The following is a 20512-nucleotide window of genomic DNA, read 5'->3' on the forward strand; positions in this document are numbered from 1 at the left end:
AGTTTTTTGCTATGTGATTGTGACATATACCATGACCATAATGCCTACATGCTTTCTTATTTGTAATAGATAGGATATGACGACAGATTGGTGGTGTTTGCCAGTTTAAAACTTTTGCTTTTCCCAGCTAGAAACTTTTAGGTCTTCTGTAGTTATTACACATACCAGCCACTTTTTATTAAGTCTTTTATTTCTTTCACATACTGAGATGACTAGGCAGTAATTTCTTAGCTACCTGAAAAATATTGATGAGCTTTCTTGCTTTAGGGATATTCTGAGACTGTTTGGGATATCCCCAGATATTCTGGCCCATGTCAGTTTTGAATTGTTCAAGCTATAGCTTAAAAATTTATTGCTGCCTACACATAAATCTATGAAGAGTTAGCCACCTAATAGTTTTCAGAAATGTTTAAGAAAAAAACCACCCTAGAGGAGCATTAAGCAATCCTAGAGGGTGTTCATCAGTCTTATGATGTGCTTATCTGATCGTATTAATTAATGACAGTATCAGAAAGAGCAATAAAACATTAGCAGGTGAAGTAATGTGTGCCACAACATGATAAAAAAATGCTTTGGAAAGAATTAAAATATCATTAGGAATGAGATGTTAGTAGTAGCCAGATATTTCAATTTCCCTATAAATTTCTCAATGTCAATAGGAGGTTCAGATAGAGGAACTGAATTTTTCCTCCGCTTCTGCATACTTTTTTTATTAGTAAGGTTTTGTATACACAGCAAAGCGGAGATAAAGATGTGTCACACACTTCTGTTACAAGGAACCAGAGGGAGGAATTGTCCTGCCCTGAAAATACAATTGTCCTGTTAATAGAAATAGATTTTGTATTGAAGGACAAGCACTTTCCAGCAGGTTTTAGAATTGTTCCTTTCCTGTCAGAGTAAGGAAAATACTCAATTAAGTTTCACATTTGGAAGAACTCTGTAAAGTTACTGATAAACTGTACAACAGTTGTAATTCTCCCTCAGTTATTTCATAGAATAGTTGAAAACAGGAAATGTAGCTTTTACGTCTCATGAAAAATTTTCTTTGGAGCTGCCCATTGGATGCTCTATGATGCTGCCTTTGTGTCTGGAAGTCAGATACAGTAGCTTTACTTTGAAGGCATCTGTATTTAGAAGTCCAAGTAGCATATCCCATACTTGTGTGGTTTCATTTATTTTTTGGTATCCCATAACTACTGCAAGCAGTTCTGAATCATGACATTACATGAAATAATGGTCTAGTTTCTGCTATTAAACTAATTCAGCCAAACCAAAAGTATTTTGTTATTCTTGAACTGTATTTCAAGCAGTGGCCAAAGGCCTGAATCAATAGCAACCTACAGATTACTTAATAAGAACAAATGGTGTCTCAGTTGAAATTGTTCAGTTTCTGTTATCCATGGAAAAAGGAGTTTGTTTCTGCAAACAAAATAATGCAGCTCAGAACTCATTTCCTGTAAATTAGGCATTATAAACCATAGAACAAATTATGTTTTAAAGATGGATTTTAGACTCTTGTTTGTTGAATGTTCATTATTTCGTAACAAAGCAAAGGTATATTAAGATTGAGGTATTGACTTTAACACAGTGGCTAAATCATTTGCGTCATACCGTCCAAAAGTTTTTTTCAGAGCACCAAAAAATTTTAAAGTCCTCTTGATTTCCTGAAATATAGTATACATAAATAATATTATTTAAAAACCCAGTTTGAATATTTCTACATATTTGGTGTCAGTAGTTTTTAAAGCACAAAAGGGATTGTTGAAGTGGTTTAGGACACAAATAAATTTGACCAAACAGAACATAATATAGAGAGAAGTGTGAGAATTGTTCTCTGAATGTGTTTATGTAACACAAAAGGTTTACTTCTAAGAGCAGGATGTGAGCACAGAGTTGATCAAAGCTTCCTTTGAGATAAGGTTGCAGGGTAGGACACACTTACATGGACCTTAGAGGAGTTCTTGGTGTATTATGGACAGTGACAACTGTCTTTTAGGAACTTCTTGTATTATGAAGAGAAAGATAAATTGAGTATGTTTCAGAATTACCCAGATGTTTCACTGATAATCAGAGGAGTTGCTCTAGTGAGCATCAAGGATGACAGGGGACTGTAAGAGAGGGAGAAAATAGTAACAGTAAGCAGGCTGGTCCCCCTAGCAATCTGACTTGTTTCAGTCACCCAGCCTCTGGCCCCTTCCTTATTCCAGCATCATGCCTTGCTTCCAACACCGTCCTTTCCTCTGCTGTCATCCTGATTTCCCGTATTCCAGATGGCAGCTCAGTATCTATGCTCCTAGCACCATTCTCTGCAGCCCCACCCCTTCAGTATAATCTCGAGCATTGCCTCTCTCTGCTCCAGTTATCCACAGCCATCAAGGGTTGTGTTTCCAAAATTAGAATCCAGGCCCATCCCTCTTTCTTGTTCCTTCCTATGTCCATTTGAACTGCAGTTTAATTGGAGAAGCTATTCAGGGTGACAGAGGAAGGAGAAATCTGGTGGAGGGATGGAAGGTTGTAGTAGAAAGGAAAAATCAGAGGGACGGAAGGATAAGAAAGCAGCCCCAAGATCTCACTCAGAAAAAAAACAAAACTCAACCACTGGGCTAATGAAAAGATCTCTGGATAAATATTTTGAATGTATAGAAGAGAGATTTCCTTTGTTAAAACTAAAAGGGTATTTATTATGGGAACTAAGATCTAGACTGAGTGAGCCAAGGTAAGCGTTTAAGTGCTGTGGATTGATAAGGCTACATTGTTGTTAAGTAGAGGTTGTCAGAGAAATTAAAATATAATTAAGGGAAGTAGCAGTTAAAATCAAAAGAAAAAACAAGCTGCAGTTATAGAAATTAAAGTCTACTTGAGGGAAGCAGTAATTAAAAACAAAACTAAAAACAGAGGCTGCAAAAATGGCATAAAGACAATTATGCAAACTATTAATCAAAGCCAAAACCTAGGAAGAATAATTTGAATTAACAAATACAAGTGCCAGCCGTCAGCGGCTTCCGCTCACCCCATTTTTAAGTTACACTCCTTCCACAGTTTCTTTGTGATTCCCAGGCACACTTTGGGACATTCTGACACTCTTTGAGAAGGTAGATTTAAGGAACCTCTCAAAGATAACTAGTTGGAAATAGTAACAATTGTGTGGTAGAATAGTTTCTGCCTAATCCAGTAGTTTGCATTTATAGTTTTGGGTCTTTATTTTCTTTTCTTTGTTTGGTGGTTTTTTTGTTGTTTCTGAAGTACCAAAAAAAAAAAAAAAAAAAAAAAGCAGCTTATAGCATTGCTAAAACTTTCTGGAAGAAGAACTGACAGTTTTCCAATTAAGTCTCATCTTGTGTTTTTCTTTACTTCACATCCTTTAATGACAGTGTCAAGTAATATGATGATTTTATAAGCAGTTTTGCTAACTCATTCAGCAGAGTAATCAATAGAAAAAAATAAGCCAGATGGGTTGTAGTCCATTTGTATTGGGTGGGACAGATGGCATTATTGATAGATGGAAATATTCCAAATAATTATTGTATAATGATATAACAGTGACTGTGCCTGCAAAATTGTATTAATTTTACTTTGTATACACACTTTATTCAGTACTAGTTGAGCTGTACTGTTTAGACAGTACTCCCACTTGGGCTTTTCATGCAGAACAACCCCTGTAGTACTTTGTTAGAGTATTTCAAGTGGTGGATTGTACTTCTGTCTGTATGACAGACTCCACTAGGCTAATTGAGATGGGCAAGATCATGATTACTTTTATTTTTCTACTTCTGAATGCCTGCTTTTTGCTTTCATTATTCTCCAATATAAAGAAGAAACATGCTGTACTGTCTCAAGCTTTCAGGCATTCCAGCTTGTTTAACTGCTGTGTTTTATTCTTTTTACACCTTGCTAATCCCCAGCAGGATTTGGTATATGTGGGCTGGTAAGATATATAGATATAGATAAACCATGTAATAGATACTGGTTTGGGCTGTTGCTTTTCAAAGTATATTCCATTATAAAGTACTATTAATTTATTTATTTATTTCTGTGAGTTAATGGCACAATAACTTACAGAAAAACCTGAAGGCCATTTGCTGCTTTTGAAAAACAATTCTTGATAAACATAACTGAATGATAAAAACAAGTTTCAGTTCTTACTTTGATTTGATGGCACATGCAAATCTCTAAGGCAGATTTTGCGAAACGATCTGGAATGTTACCTCTGTTACTGAAAGAAAAATGTATAAGGAAATACTTCAGTACATTTCATATACAGTGTTTCATTACCAACAGAAAGTTTAGGAGTGCCCGTCTTTGTAAGTGAACCCAAAATGTTAGTGAAGGAAGATTTTGAAAAGCTGGATGAAGTTGTGAAATAATGTATTTTATTAAGAGTAGAAGAGATGGTTGCATAGAGATAATATTTAATATAATTGCAAGATACATTGATAATCCTAAGACTATTAGCCTATATCTTTTGCCTCAGGAATTCATTTTATATATCCTATTTTTTTCTCCCAATTATACTGTTCCAGATAATTCCACTCTGAGTTATTCTGTTAGGCAAATCCCACTGTATTTTCCATTTTCAGTAATGAAAAATCTACCTGATTAAATACTCCCTATGGCATGAAAATGTGTCTTTTGGCTTTTATCACACAGCTTACCTTTGGACATTAGTTGTCTAGACCTCTCCCTCCAGTAAATTCCTGAGCAAATGTACTAAAAGTTTGAAAGTTCTCCAGCCCACCTTCTGACAGAAGGTTTGTTTTTTGTTTTTGGTGTTTTGGTTTTTTTTGTTGTGTTTTTTTTTTCTTTCTTTCTTTTTTATGGTAAGCATTTGGGATGAGTGGCTGTGATCCCATGATTGTTTCAAATCCAGCAGAGTGCTACAGTTGAATTTCATGTCTTAATAGCTTGTGGTGCAGAAGTGATGGAAAAAAAAGATTTGCAGTGTTTTATCGGATATATATTGTGAATGGGTTTCTTGCTTATTTCAGCACTTGGATAACTTGGTGTCAACTTTAAGTGTTTAAATTTAAACCTTTGGGGCCAGATTTACAAACTGTTTAGATGTCAAAAGATGTAAATGAGACTGCACTAGGGTTTTCAAGAAATATCTAAGTGCATTCATCTAGGGGCACTGGGCCCATTCTAAGGGGCCCCTGCATCACATCTTCCACGTTCCTAAATACCAGTGGTATTAGCCTATGTGGTAGTGATATTAGTCTTTGTCCTTTGTGCTTTGCCTACCAAACAGTGTAGAGGTTCCACATTATAAACAAGCTAACTCCTGAACTAGAAGCTCTCTAGCTACTTGCATTGGTTTTCTGGAGTAATTATTATGTTTTCATGGCAGTCATTTAGAATAGCATCATGCATCTGTAACACAGCAGCCTGTTACATTGTTCAGATATGCCTGTAGCACTTAAAGTATACAAACTGTTGATGAATTTAACTAAAAGTCATGCATTCTCTGACACTTCTTCCTAAGTAGAACAGGAGTAGCTTATGCTCAGATAGTGGTAGTCAAAGGTTTTTCATGCTGCAGAGAATTGGACAGGGATTTAAGATCCCTTTTACCTATGGAGAAAATTACCATAAAACTTAAAAGGAATATTAAAAAAAAAAAATAACAGACTTCAGTGAGAAGGTGTGCTAAGGGGCAAAGTAATTTGACAGTAGATAAACCCCCTTGTGTTCCAGCTTGTCCTCAGATATCAGAGGGGCTAGGGGCATCTGGGCTTAGAATCTTATTGATACCCAGTTTGGCATTAATAGTATGGTCACACCTAGTACCTCTGTTGGACTGTCATGATTCCAGGTGCACGAACGTTGCACTGTCTATAAAGGTATAAATGATCGGTTAGAATCCTGCTACATTTACCTTGCAGTAAAATATTGCACAGGTTAATTAATAAAATCAGTCATATTACGAGCAGAAAACTAAATATTTTTGAAAAAACATTGCCACAAGCCCAGTACCTATGCCTTTAAAAAATTTAATAAGTAAAAAATACATGGTTTTGTTTGGTTTGTTGTTTTTTTTGTCTCATCAGGTGTACAACATCTATTTTGCTACTAGGTGCTATTTTGAATGTTCCACAGTTTGATATATTAAACCAGGCTTCTTTTATTGCCCATGTTAAGAACACACAGTGCATTAAAATAGCACAGTTGTAGTGAGTCTTTCATCTTGAACTTAGTGTATTTCATTTCCCCTGTGTTTGGATTGAACAAAGCTTTTGTATTCATTTGAAGCTACCATAATGAGAATATTTGACACAGGTCAAATGCAGATAGTGGAACTCCAGAGGTCCTCGAAGATATTCTGCCTTTTGACACTGGGCCACAATGGGAGGTGAAAGACTTGCCACTTTCACATTTTTTTTAAAAGAAGATTATTATAATCTGTTTGTAACATTAATGGTTTCTTAATATTTAAAAGGGATAAAGGCAACAAAAAGAACAATGAAGCAATCTACATGAATTTAACTAAAGCCATTATTAGAAATCAAATATATACATAAAAATAATTACTGCATTATGTTCAAAGTAGTATACATGAATTTAACTTGTAGAATGGAAACATAAAATTTGAACAATAGAAAATAAGGAGATAATTTCTTGTGTGAATCCTCAGCTGCTGTAAGTCAGCATAACTCTGGTTTCCATGAACTGGTTTACACTAGCTTATTTGCCATTTACAGGTAATATATAAATGCATTTGAACATTGTTTTTCAGTTAGACATAGTGAAGAAATGCATGTCAAGTTATTCAGGGTTATAAACAGCCTGGTTCATCCAACCTGAGTGATTTTCCCCTGCAGTAGTTCCCTTATAAGATTTTTTCTGAGTGATTCTTCATCTCTTTTGCTGAAAATATTAATTCTGTTTTGAGCCTCTCACTTTTGTGCTAATCCACTGTTAGCTTAGGCCAGAACCTCTGGTCCAAAGTCTTCTGTGTGATGACTGTGAAAGCCATCAACAGGATTTCAACCCTGAGACTGATACCTGTTATTGGTCCCTCTATAGAGAGGGAATGCCATTTTGGTTGAAAAGTGATCAAGGTCCTGTTTTCTGTCAGGAAACTTCCCTATTAAACTGTAGGCCTAATTACATGTAGCGCATTTTAAATCCCCACAACAAAGGACAGAATTTAACGGAAATCATCAGCTTCAGAAGTTCTTTGTTCTTCTTTAGATGAGTTAATCCTGCTGACGGAGTGAAAGAAGAGCCAGATTACCACCACAACCTACATACATAGTTTTATGACCAATTGGTCCTTCCTAAAACCAGGTAGCAGGTTAATCTCTTTCAGACACCATAGATGTTCCTTCCAAGTCAGTTCTTCCAACAAGTAGCTTGATGTTAAGCACTAAATAGCTATTCTAGATCTTGGTCTTTTCCAGGGTGGATATTTTAACATGTTTCATCAGTGTGAGCTCAATAAGAATCAGAAAACTCAGATTTCAGAAACTAGTTACATGTCTGTACTGACAGTCCTCCCCTTAAGTCTATGGCGAATATCCTCTGCGTCATGGTTATGTGGGACCTGGAAAAACATTCCTGTTGCTGGAAAGAAACGCAGCTATTGCCAGGTGTGCTGGGTCTGTCTGGCATGGAGTTAACTTTCTTCTTAGAAGCCCTGATGGTGCTGTGTTTCAGATTTCTGACTAGAACAGTGTCGGTAACAGGCTAATTTTGTACAGTTTAAGGCTTTCTGGTTTTCCCACTCAGCACTCTCAGTGAGTAGACTTGGAATGGGCAAGAGGGATATCCCGTGCCGAATAACATCATCCTTAGCGATATAAACTGGGGAGTTTTGTCTTCCAAGGAGGCTGTTCCCCAGAGGCTGACTGGACATTGGTCTCTGGTAGGAGGTGGTGAATAATTGTCTTATTGTCACAAGTTTTATTCTCTTTGCTTATTAAACTGTCTTCATGTTGACCCAAGAGTTCTCTCATTTTTGCTCTCCTTGTTGTCTCTCCCATCTTTTCGTAGTCCAGGGGCCAGAGAGTGGCTGTGTGGATGCTTAGCTGTCTGGGGTCACCACAAATAACTTCAACAAATTACCATTGAAGAGAAACTCCACAATTAACTATCAAAATTCATACCTGGTCTTCTCTCTCATCAAGCTTCAGTCAAAATTAGAACTCAAAATATCATAGTTTCCTTTTGAAACTGTACAAGAATCTTTCTTATACTCAGAGACAGTTATGATCTCATACCACAAAAAACTTGAATGACCACCAACAAAAAAAACCTCAGGAAATATCTTCTTTCTTCCAGTGGAAGTACTTCTTTACTGATGATCCAAGGATCCTACTAAATTTCAGTAGCTGATCATCCTTATCTGTCATTCTGTATGGTGATCATAACAACAGTTTAATTTCTTCTTCCTCCTCCTCTTCTCTGAAGGGTTTCACATGGGCTTTGAAATTAGTAATATATCTTGAATTTCATTACTCCTGAAAGTCAAAGTAAACCAATAATTATTTATCCTTCCCTGTACTCCACTTTCAAAGAAGTACTTAAGACAGCATGAAAGTGAGGTATAATAATTTTGAAACTCCTTTAAGTTTTTGCATAGCAAAAATGAACAATACTGCCCAGTCAATACCCAGTAGCATGCATGCCAGCTCAGCAGTGAATAATCAGTTTTGGCTTCCTCTCTGTATTTATTCAGCTTCGTGGATGAAAAGTAAAAATACTTACAGCTGATCTGATACATGTTTTTAGTTCTTGTCAGTCCTTTAGTTGTAATACAATTAACATGGCTAGTAACACTTGAAATATAATTTTGATTTTCTTTTGGGCGTTATTCAGTGTTAATATTACGCATGTCTTTATGCATCTTGCTTATAAGCACCTTTGTGGAAACATCCTGGCCAACTGCTGTAACTGGCAAGGTAGTTACTTCTTCATATATCTCAATAAAGATGCAAGTGAGTCTAAAAGAAGAAAATCTGTTAACTGATGAAAATGCTAATTGTCAATAATTTCTAATTAAGTCAGTATTTTGGGGAAAGTTTTGTCATAGTTTGTCAAATAAATGTTTGTGTGGAGTTGTAGATATCTGTTCAGCAATACATAGTCTCATAGTCTTTGTGCATGTTTTGGGAAATTACATGGGGAAGATACATAGGTGTAGAGATTTTTGTCTTTCCTTTCGTCTTCATATACATATATATGGATCTAGTTGGATACACATTACATACCTATCCCTGAATATATATTTGTATTTTTTCCTCATATAGGAACTTTTAATAAGCATATATATTAGTACATGTCACTTAAAGGCTGTTTGTTGAAAACTTTCTATTCTAATCTGCTGTACATGGACTCACCTGTCTTCAGGAACTAAGAGTTAAGATCCTATTATTTACTTCATATCTGAGAGATGTATCTTCATCTTCAGGAGAACAAGTTTGCTTTCTGTGTGTCTCATTCCAGTGACTGCTGAGAACAGTTACATGTTCAGCTCAAACTTGGTTTACAATGTTTAGGTTATTGTGAAATTCCTCTCAAGAGTGGATGTAGTGAGTCTGGCTGGAGTACAGTTAATTTTCTTTACAGCAGCTCCTGCAGTGCTGTGTTTTGGATTTGTGACTAAGACCATGTTGATAGCAAATCGGTGTTGGCTGCTGCTAAAGAGCACCTGCACAGAATCAAGGCTTTCTCTTTTTACAACTCTGCCCACACCCAGGATGCAGGCTGAGGTTCAGCAACAGGCTGTGAAGGGAAGCAGCTGAGACAGCTGACCCAAATGAACCGAAGAGGTATTACATGCCAAATAAATTCATGCTGGACTATGAACCTGGGAGCAGGGGTGATTTTTTTCTAAAGTAGCCATTGCTCAGACACTGGGCATCAGTCTGCTAGTAGGGAGGTTGTGAACTTTTCCTCTTTCCTTTTGTTATTAAACTATCTTTATGTCCACCCCTGATTTTTTCTCGCTTTTGCCCTCCTGAGTCCTTCCCCCATCCTGCTGTGGGGGGTGTGAGTGAGCAACTCGGGGAGTTACCTACCAGCTCGGGGCAACCCACCACGGTGGGCTGTAAGAAACTGACTGACTGTCATCACCTGATTTTTATTTCTCTAATATTGATCTGAGGGAAAACCTGTCCTGTATTTCCAAACTGTATGTAGTTCCTTATTGACCAACAAGAGCAGTTTGACTTAAAAGAAAGGACATGTACAGTACCAATAGACCTGTTATATTCCATTTAATTGATCTTGCTTTGCAGTCATACCATGTTAAAAAATCAAAGTAACTGACTACACGGCTGAAAAAAACCCACATTTACCCCAAAAACACTCATATACTTAAAATGAGGGAATGTGAATATGTGTCTTTTCCACTAAAAATCTTTACTAAAAAGTGACGCATTGAAATTAATTTTTAATTGTACATCTGTATTTCAAGTTATGATTAAAGGCAGCTATCTTAATAAAGGAGACCCTGCAATTAATAAAAGTTTTATAGCACCACTGGAATTTTTAAATTGTTTTCCTTCTGCCTCCAGCAACATCACAGTTTCCTTCATTGCATACTCAAAAATTTAATTACAGGTTTAACAACAGTAGCTAATGGTGCTGTATGTGTACAGGTCAACAGGTGATCATAGTTAGAATATGTGAGGTAGAAGCAGACATTTGTTTGAAAGTTAATTCCAGAATTCAAGGTCAAAGTTCAGAAAGAAAGCAGACTTTTTGAGAAGATGTCTTTGCAATCAGTATCTGAAATCTAAATTCTAAATCATAAAATCAGTTATCTTTAATGCCCACAAAGTAGATTTTGACCATTAACTTTTCTCATTTTCTGTCCCATTTGGGTACACACTCTCAAATGATTTTGAAGTGGAATCTTTCCATCTTGAATATCTTTAATTCCGTTTAACTCACTTTTCAAAGTGCTTATTTTTGACAGTACACATGAATAAAACCCTCAGAGTGACAGTCTGTGATCACGTTTCATGTAGCAGACTTCATTTGCTTTCAGTTTATATTGCTCTCAATTTATGACTTTGTTCCTTAAATAGTTATCTTTTTTCCACATTGTAACTGAAATATTGAATGATGTATGTTTGAGAGATATTTCAAGGAATCTTAACTTCAGTCATTAACTAGTTATCTCTTGGCTCAGGAACCTTTAGTTTGTTGAGAGAAAGTTAATATTTTTAAAGCAAATAAAACAGCTTTTCAATATGTAATTATTTTCTTACCAGTTTTACATTTTCATGCCCTTTTGAGCATCTAGCTTGCAGTGCTTGAATTTGCATTTAGCTCTGCAGGAACTGCTTTAAGTATTATTATTACGAAGGAAGAAATAAAAATCAAAGTGAATTTTTGTACAATAACAAGGAATAGAAGGTACAATTGCAGTACTAGCAGCATGCATTATTCTATAGAACTAACTCACAGCTTGACAGAAAGTCCCTGCTGTGGAGGAAATGTAGGGAACCTGGCAGAATTTTGCTGCATCTGCCCCCTACTGCTAATAAGCTTTAACCTGTTTCATTTTTATTATGCTTAATGTTTAGATATTTTGCTTCCAAAATTATATCTGTAACTATGAGAACACATAAAAGGGAGCGCGACAGGTAGGGCTGTTTAAAAATTTAAAACTATCAGCAAGGGATATTGGAGGCCATAATGAGTGACATGGTTGCCTTCTCAGTGTGGGTTTTAAGAGTTCAGGCCCTGCAGAGCTGGTAGAAAGCCTGAGTGTAAGCAGTGGGTAAAACAGTTTTCAGAGCTTGAGTAGCTTGTACAGCCAGAAGGCACCATTAGATCATTTAGTCTGAACTGTAGATCACAGACCATTGCATTTCACCCAGAAATTCCTATCCTGAGCCCTGTGAGTATACTTAAATGAAAATACATCAAACCTCAAGAGTTTAAAACATGTTACACCACAGGACGAGAACCAAGAAGCTCAGCTTCCCATGAGGTACAAATGGTGTTTATCAGGTTGGCAAGTACACATGGTAGTGTTACTACTTCTGCAGAATAAGCCAAACAAACAAAAGGCTTGTATCCACTTAACAAAAGTAAAAATCCCTTCCTAGCCCTTTTGACTTAGGGAAAAAAATATAGGTATTCATATTTTCTCAGAGCAGTTGCTTACTGAAATGTTCTGCTGAAGCCATGAAGAATTCCTTCAGAAAACAAAAACACAAGAAAGAACCAAAAAAACCTAAAACACCACCCCCCAAAAACAAACAAACAAAAAAACCCAAAACAAGCAAACAAAAAAACAGCTAGAAACAACCAGAATAAGCAAAAGTTAGATTTGATCTGTCTTATGTATCATGGGGAATAATTAAGGGCCTAGTAAAAGGGGAAGTCTCCTTCAAGCAGTCATTTCCATTTTTAAAGCTAATATTAATTGTCTAATTTTGAATTTTAGGCATTATGCCCCTTTGACAGCCATGCTAGTAGTTCTGCACTTCTAAGATTCTCAGTCCAGACACATTCATTGCAGCCCTTTCAACGTGCTTTCCTCTGAATAATCAGTGCTGTAGCTGAGGTTTATAACCATCTAAAAATGGGAAGGAAATGGTATTATATATTTTCCATTTGATATTATCACATGCTTCCCATAACTGATTATCGCACATTTTAAAATCTTTTTTTTTCCTCTGATGGTAGCATAATAGTCACATAGAATTATGAAATGTATTTTGAAAAGATTGAAATGTATAAAATCCAGTTGATAGTTGAAAACTCTGAATCCATTGGGCTATTAAGGCTGTGCTTTTAGATAATGGGATAGAACAAGATTGTTACGCTTACCTGATAAATCAAGCAAAAATGAAAATCTCAGTCTTAAATGGGAGATTCTTCTCCATTACTGTGCATGCAGAAGTGTTTGACTTTCTTTCAGCGGGCCAGTTTGCATTTTCTATTTTTATTTCAATTTATCCTAACAAGTAATTATTTGAGCTTGCTTTTCAAGAAAACTTCAAGGTTGGTAAGTTCAGAAAGCAGAAGTACTAGCCTAGTTATTACAGACTCTGCATACAGTCTTAGGCTTTCAATTGTGTATTTGTTTTAGAGACTCTCTCAAAGCTTTGTCTTTGTGGAAATGTGATCCTAATTGCTCTGGTTTTGATCGCGTCACAGAGCTTCTTAGTTTCCAAAATGAAAGGATGAACATATAGAGATCCAGCAATAGAAAAGAGAAACAAAATTATCAAGCAAATTATATCCTTATGTACTAAATATAATCAAAAGAGAGCTTGTAAGGTTATGTCTTTAATTTCAGCTAAGCCCTTCTGTCTATCACACCTAAGTGACAAAAAATTATACCAATTCTTACCTCTGTGGACAATCATGGTAAAAGAATAGCAAGTTGCTAAATTATTCTGTTTGAGTAATATATGCTATAGATCATGTATAATTATTGATCTGATTTTCTGTGAACTCGAAATTTCAATTTTAATGCATTTCCATACTTGCATATCTTTTTTATATAATGTTTACATTCACTTACAGAGCCATTCCTCGTGGAAGTTTTTTTTCAAGCATATCCTTTATGCACCAAAAAGCTGTCTCAACTTATAAAATCAAATTTATGCTAGATTTTTTGCAGGATTTGGGCCCTAAGAGTGATGTTAGTTAATTTTTGTGGTAGTCACTTCTGTCATACGTGGTTGAGTACCATAAAATTTTAATCCATCCCCTTGACGAGCCAGCAATATATTGTATAGATTTCAGATTTCCTATACTTTAACTAATATAACTTGAGGTATGCTCATTTTACTCACCTGTAAAATGCCCCTCTGGGAAAAGTTAAGCTATTGTGCTTGATATATTATTTGCTGACCATTTTGTATCTAAATATTAATTTTGCATCACTACTATAGCTACATGCAGAATTTTCCAGAATTATTTAATTTGGATTTTTTTCCCAAATGCCAGCGTGAGGAATTATAATCATCATAATAAGAGATTGCATTAGTTTGAAGTTCATTTTAATTACAAAAACTGATTAAAAGTACCCTTAGGAATAGTACTGCCTGTAAATGTTATACCTATATTTGTTCCCCCGTCTCTTCTTTCTCTTGTTTATGTTTCTGTTATTTTAAAAAAACTGCACAGAAAATAAATTATTCTGCAAAATGTGCAATCAGATGCTGCTGACACAAAAAATGAAGAAAACCTTGTTTTCTAAAAATTTTCCCTGACTCAGTAACACCAAATAGGTACAGGGTCAGTTTTACAGTTAACATTGAACAAAATAGTTCCTACAGGACACAACGGTAACGAACTACCATCACCTTTGCCCAACACATTGTGGAGTAGAGGAAGAAGCACTAAATGGTAGACTTTCTTATTTTCGTAAGCTTTGCAAAAAGAATATATCTAGCAATGTTATTATTCTAAAACACTGTAGTATTAATCTTTTCATTCAAATGTGTTATACCAGGAATGCATGTGGCCTATTTATTAGACAAACTAGGATGTTGATAAGCGTTGCTTCTATCCTACTTTCTTCAGGAACTAACATCCTTATTCTTATGCAGTTTTCCTAGTGGAATCTTTATTTTTTAAAGTCATAAAGCTATTGTTGTGAGAGACTCTAGCAAATCTTAAACTGGATCTCAGGAGTTTGATGCACTCTGTGTAATGCAGGCAGTGTAAAAGAAATGTTAAATGTATTATTTAAAGGCACATTAATCTTGCCGCTCTAATGGTGTAATAATGCATACCATAGAAGGTTTTCATACTCAGCTTCTAAAAGTAACATCACAGTATCTTCCTTTTTGTTCTCCAAGTCAATTCTTTGCAAATATAGCAATTATGCATTCATCTCTATCTCTTATAGCCTAATTCCATATTCAGCTATGAGGTAAGCAGACCTTAGTCCTTGCTCACACAACAAAAGGAATATTTCTCATTTGGAACAAACAGAGGAGAGTAAAAATAAACAAATTTATATAATAAATGTTAATAGCTGAAATGTGTGCCTTTTTCAGTTATATTAATTAAAATAGTTAAATACTTACGCAATGGATTAGCTATGGGTTTTTGCTATTCTCATTATTCCTGTGTTTTCACTGGAATTTTAATAGGTCTGCATTTGATTTATTTTTTTTTTAATGAAAAACACACTACTAGGGAATTTTTTTTTTTTAGGTTAGAACTTTTCAAACAACACTGTAAGTGAGGTGGTTAGTTTGTTGTTTTTTTTCATTTAACTGTGCTCATTACATTGGATTCAGGTTTGCTTTGTACCAGTATTGAGAATACATTAGACATTCATTAGTGTGAGAGTGTGCTGGAGCTCTCCTGATTCTGCACAATGAAAATCTAGTGAACGTTTGCTGAGAACTAAGTAATACAAAATGCAAGGGCTTGCAATACTAGGAACTGATGTGAAAACTTCTTGTACCTGAGCAAAGCTCAGGAAAGTATTATGCACGCAGCAGTTTGGATAGCAGTTTAATGTAGAGATACAGGTTAATTGCAAGTTTAAAAAACCTCTGTTGTTAACATGCCTTCTTGCGATACGAAAAGGCTTGTATTTCTCTATTGAAACATGTTCATGGAAGTGCTGGTTAAGGAATGTTTCCATCAAGTTCCCTTTTCAGCTTCAGCCTATGCGTGAATAGAAAGTTATTTGATAATTGTAGTACTGTGGTCTTCAGTAAGTTCTCAGACAAGCCCTTCAACCCCTTCTGTTTCCAGCCAATCATCCTTATACTTTTGTAGATTTGAGTTAAGCATTCATTGCAGAACCTCATTAGAGGGTTTAAACACTGTCTGGGTGGCTTCACTGTATAAGGCTTAAGATCCCCATTCCTGTGGCAGGTGCCTAAAGCAAACAAACCTCCTGCTTCACACTGTCTGGGTTTGCCTGTTGTGTTTTGTTATCTGTGCTGTCTCCATCAGTGCAAGTAGGGACTGAGTATATGAAGAAACACTTGAAAGCTGCTATCTGCATTCTTCTGCTTAACTCAGTGTACACAATTCATCTATAAAATCAGCCTGATGTATCACAGATGCACGGAAAACTCCCTTAGAATTACAGAAATACTGGAAAGGACTAGTTTTTGGAAGGAACGAGTTGTGAAAATTCAGCTGGTCCAGTCAAGAAAGCCCAGTTTTTTTCTTCACCAAACACACCACTACTATCAGCATATAAATAAATTCTTATGTAAGAATATAAGAATAGTCATAATTATGTAGGCTCTGCTACAGACTCCAGACAGTAGCCCTAAGCAGATGGGAATAGTAAACACAGAAAAAGCTTATATCCACTGTAATGTTTCCCCAAACTCATACTATTTAAATTCATCTCTAAATAATTGAATTAATGTTAATAGTTATATGAATAATTAATTATTTATACATTATTAACTAATGTATAAATTAAGAATTAACTAAGAATTTTAATGTCTCTTTTGTAATCCCCACTGTGTTCTGAATACTTGTTCAGGCTCCTTTTGAATTCCTGTAAAATTCTTGCAACCACAGCATTCTCCGCCAAGGAACTTCAGGTGTCACCCACCATTGTTCTTTTTGAAGCCATGCTCTTACTAATATCATTTGATGATCCGTAGTTCTTGTACAGAAAGAGAAGTGTGCAAAATCAATTTTTATCCCTGTCTAACTTTCTCATGTCATGTATGCTTTTGTAAACCTCTGTCATATTCTCCTTAAGAAGGCTGGACAATGCTTCCAGTCAGACCCTGCAGGTCATCCTTGCTGTCCTGAACAGATTCTGGGCCTAACATGTCCTTTTTCAGTTGGAAAGTCCAGAGTTGTCTACCCTACTCAAGGTTTGGGTGAACTGTGATTTTCTATGGTGACATGTCAGCCACTTTGTTCTCTACTCCTTTCCTAAGAATTCACTGTTTTACTTGCTTTCTCAACTGCTCTCAACCACTGTGAGTAGAGGATGATTCTGTTAGCAGAGGGAGGATATCATGAATCATGTTTTGAGAACAGTCTAATATGAGATTCAGTTAGAGCTAAATCACTTGTCATATCAAATCTTCATCCAAAGTTTTGGGTTCTGCCGTTTCATACCATCGTAGAATCAGAATACTGTTCTAGTGTGACAATTTGAGACAATCTGAGGCAATTCAGTTTGCATCCTTTCCTGAAAGAAGTCGTTGTTACAGGCATCTGTTTTCAGAGGCTGTCTCCTGCAAAGTGAAGGAGGCCTGGCTTCCTTTTCCATCCCTCTTTAAATCAGATAATGTAAAAATGTATCATGGAATTAGCATCCATCTTTATATTATCCCAACAATCAGACAATAAACTTTTAATATCTGCTAATTTTCCCCTATGACATTTGAACTTCTAGTGCAAAGCCACCTTGCAGTATTCGTTCTTAGAAAGAGTTAAATCCTGTTGAAAAGCTAACAAGTGGAAATAGGAATCTTCAACAGCCAGACCCTCTCCTCCGAACTCAAAATCTTTTGAATACTGATAGCTTGAAAAGATGTGTTTAAGAGCAAATACCTTTAGATGACAGCCACACCTGTAGCCTAATGAAATTTATAAAGATTTGTAAAATTTGCATACTTTAAGAAATCATTGTGTTCAACTGTATTTACCCCAACTTTCTTGTCTCTCAATAATGGGAATTTTTGCAGTTACCGAGAATTATTTCAAGAATTACAAGCCAATATTTATGCTTTTCTGCTTTTGTTTTGTTGTGTTTTTTCCCCCCCAAGACTGTAAAGGTGTAGAAGAACCAGGCGTAAACCTTGGTAATAGAACGGTTTGCAACAGTATCCTTGGGCAAGAATCCTAAAAACAGTCTGTCTGCCAGAGTGCTAAATCTCATTGAGAAGAGTGAAGAATTAATCGTAAAAAGCAACTTAGTCACAAAATAATTCTTCATTTTCACTCTAATAGTTACTTACATTTTCCAGCATCGTATGAATAGAATTTCTTTGCAAGCCTTATATATTCATCCTCATTTACTAGGCAGACTGCCATAACGATATTTAGCTGTTGAAGACACTTGTAAATTTCTGAAAGGTAACTCATAAATGCAGCATCCACGTAGAGCACAAATGTAAAAAAATTCTTGCAAATAAGTCAGGAGAAGTCATTGTTAGAAGTGTTTCTATAAGATTCTGTAGCAGCTGTTGAAGGACTATTTGTATCCAGTTGCTTCATCACTTGTGCTTTGTGCAAACTCTAAAGTTAAAGTTTATGACTACTGTGCAGATGCACCATGAATAATAATTTACAAAAAAATTATTCTCATTTGTTAAATTTGGAAATATACTTTCTTTTGGCCCTAATTTTCAGATTCTAAATGGCAGCTGAAGGCAAGAAGAAATAGCATGTAATTGATTTAACAGCCTAAGACAAGTACAGGGAAGTAGAGAAGTTTGTCTCTTAGTGCTTGATGTGACCTGAGAGAGCTTCTTTAGACATTTTTTTTCTAAACAGTACCTCAGCACCTTGGGCCAGCAAAGTGGCCTTTAAGCCTCAATGAGCATGACTTTTTTTTCTCAGTGCAAAGCTCCAGCATTTCATCTTTTCAATCTGTTTTACAGCACTCAGAGTGGAATTATATTGACAGGGTTAGAATTCATCTCCTAGAGGAGAATACTGTGCTCCTCCTGTTAAGTGCTAATATAACATTTATGTGTTGGTACCTTAATAATAGCCCTGGCTAGCCTAATGAAAATACTGAAAGCAAACAGTACTCAGTGAGATTTTATTATGACTGAAGTGACTGCAATTTGAGACAAATTATCCCTATTTTTGTTCCCATATCAAAACCAGAAATGCTAAAGCAATTGCTACATGTTTGGTTTAGAATTAGACTCCACTATTGTTAATATAGAAGTGCATTTTTCATGAAAACAGCTCACAAGGGTCAAGCGTCAAAGATATTCTGTGCAAAAGGCTTGTCAATAACTCTGGGAGTGAATGTTGAAATAAAGTGCCAGTAACCTGTCATTATTTCTTCCTCTCAAAGTTGAGAGCAACTAGATGAACTGGATGAAAATTGAGCTTGTGAATTGAAGGTACGGAGTTGTATGGTCTTATCGACTTTAGGCAAAATGATAAGTTTGCCTAGTTATTATTTTTCCTTTCAGAGGTCAGGCAATGGACAATATTGCCAGTATATACTGCCCTGTAAGCAAATTGGTTTTTTTAAAAAATATTATCTGTGTACAGAAAGAAGATGGTGTAAGTAACTAATATTAAAAATGCTTAGTATATTGTCTCGCCATAAAAATGGAGGAAAAAAATCAGGAAAAAAGAAAAAAATCTGCTGGCCAGAATAAGCATTTGAAGTGTTCCACTATTTGAGCAGTTATTCAGGAAAAAAAAAAATGTGTTCAGAGACCTGATAAGTTAATGTAAATTCATATTTTTTGAGAGTATATATTTCTTAAAATGGAATTGCTTTCCATAAATAGACCTTATTTTATACATAATAGGAGCATGAGTATACAAGTATCTAAAGGGTGGGCACAAGGAAGATGGAGACAGGCTCTTCTCAGTAGTTCCCAGTGTCAGAATGAGAGGCAACAAGAGTTGGAACATAGGAAGTTCTATTTAAAAGAGGAAAAACTTCTTTACAGTGAGGATGACGGGGCACTGGAATAGGCTGCCCAGGAAGGTTGTGGAGTCTACATCTCTGGAGATATTCAAAACCTGCCTGGATGCAGTCTTGTGTCATGTGCTCTAGGTTATCCTACTTCAGTGGGAGAGTTGAACTAGGTGATCTCTAGAGGTCCCGCCCAACTGTAGTGATTATGTGAGTATATGCATTTAAGTATAAGGTAACAGCAAACCTAGATGTATGTACTGATTTTGGCTGGGATGGAAGTAACTTTCTTCATAGCAACTTGTGTGGTGCCACGGTTTGAATTTGTGACCAAAACAGTGCTGATAATGCACCAGGATTTTTTATTATTGCTGAGCAGTGCTTACACAGGCTCAAGGCCTTCTCCCTTTGTCACATTGCCCTGCCGGCAAGTTGGCAAGGGATGCACAAGAAGATGGGAGGGTACACATCTGGGACATCTGCCCTCAACTAACCAAAGGGACATTCCATACCATGTAATATTATATTCAGCCATAAAAACTAAGGGGAAGGGTCTTAGGATGGATAGCCATTGCTCACAGTCTTGCTGGGTATCAGTCAGCAGGTGGGAAGCTGTTGAGTAATAGCTTTTGCATCACTTGCTTTGGCTTTCTCCTTTCTTCTTTCTTTGGTCTTAATAAGCCATCTTTATCTTGATCCACATGTTTTCTCACCTGTGCCATCAAGGAGGGGAGGAATAAGGAAGCAGCTGTGTGGTGCTTAGCTGCTGGATGGAATCAACCCACCACAGTGTATTTTTCCTAGTTTAAAGCTCTAAGGTTGTTTTTGTTTGTATTCACATGAAAAAAGGATTGAATATATAGCAACGATACAGGGACAAGATAATTATTTTATTAACTTATCTTGGGTTTGTTAAGATTCAAAGGTAATGCTATTAATGCACATGAGTACAATTGATGTGGGTTGAAATTACTACAAATTCATTAT

General features: G+C 36.0%; 1 protein-coding gene across 1 annotated transcript in view; it reads left to right on the forward strand.

Annotated features, from left to right (window-relative positions):
• DPH6 (diphthamine biosynthesis 6) overlaps positions 1-20512 on the forward strand; it is a 188686-nt gene that overhangs the window by 129770 nt on the left and 38404 nt on the right. The gene's annotated exons all lie outside the window — the stretch shown is intronic.

The sequence above is a fragment of the Chaetura pelagica genome, unplaced genomic scaffold (genome assembly GCF_000747805.2).
Source record: "Chaetura pelagica isolate M959 unplaced genomic scaffold, ChaPel_1.0 scaffold70, whole genome shotgun sequence".
Taxonomy (NCBI): Eukaryota; Metazoa; Chordata; class Aves; order Apodiformes; family Apodidae; genus Chaetura; species Chaetura pelagica.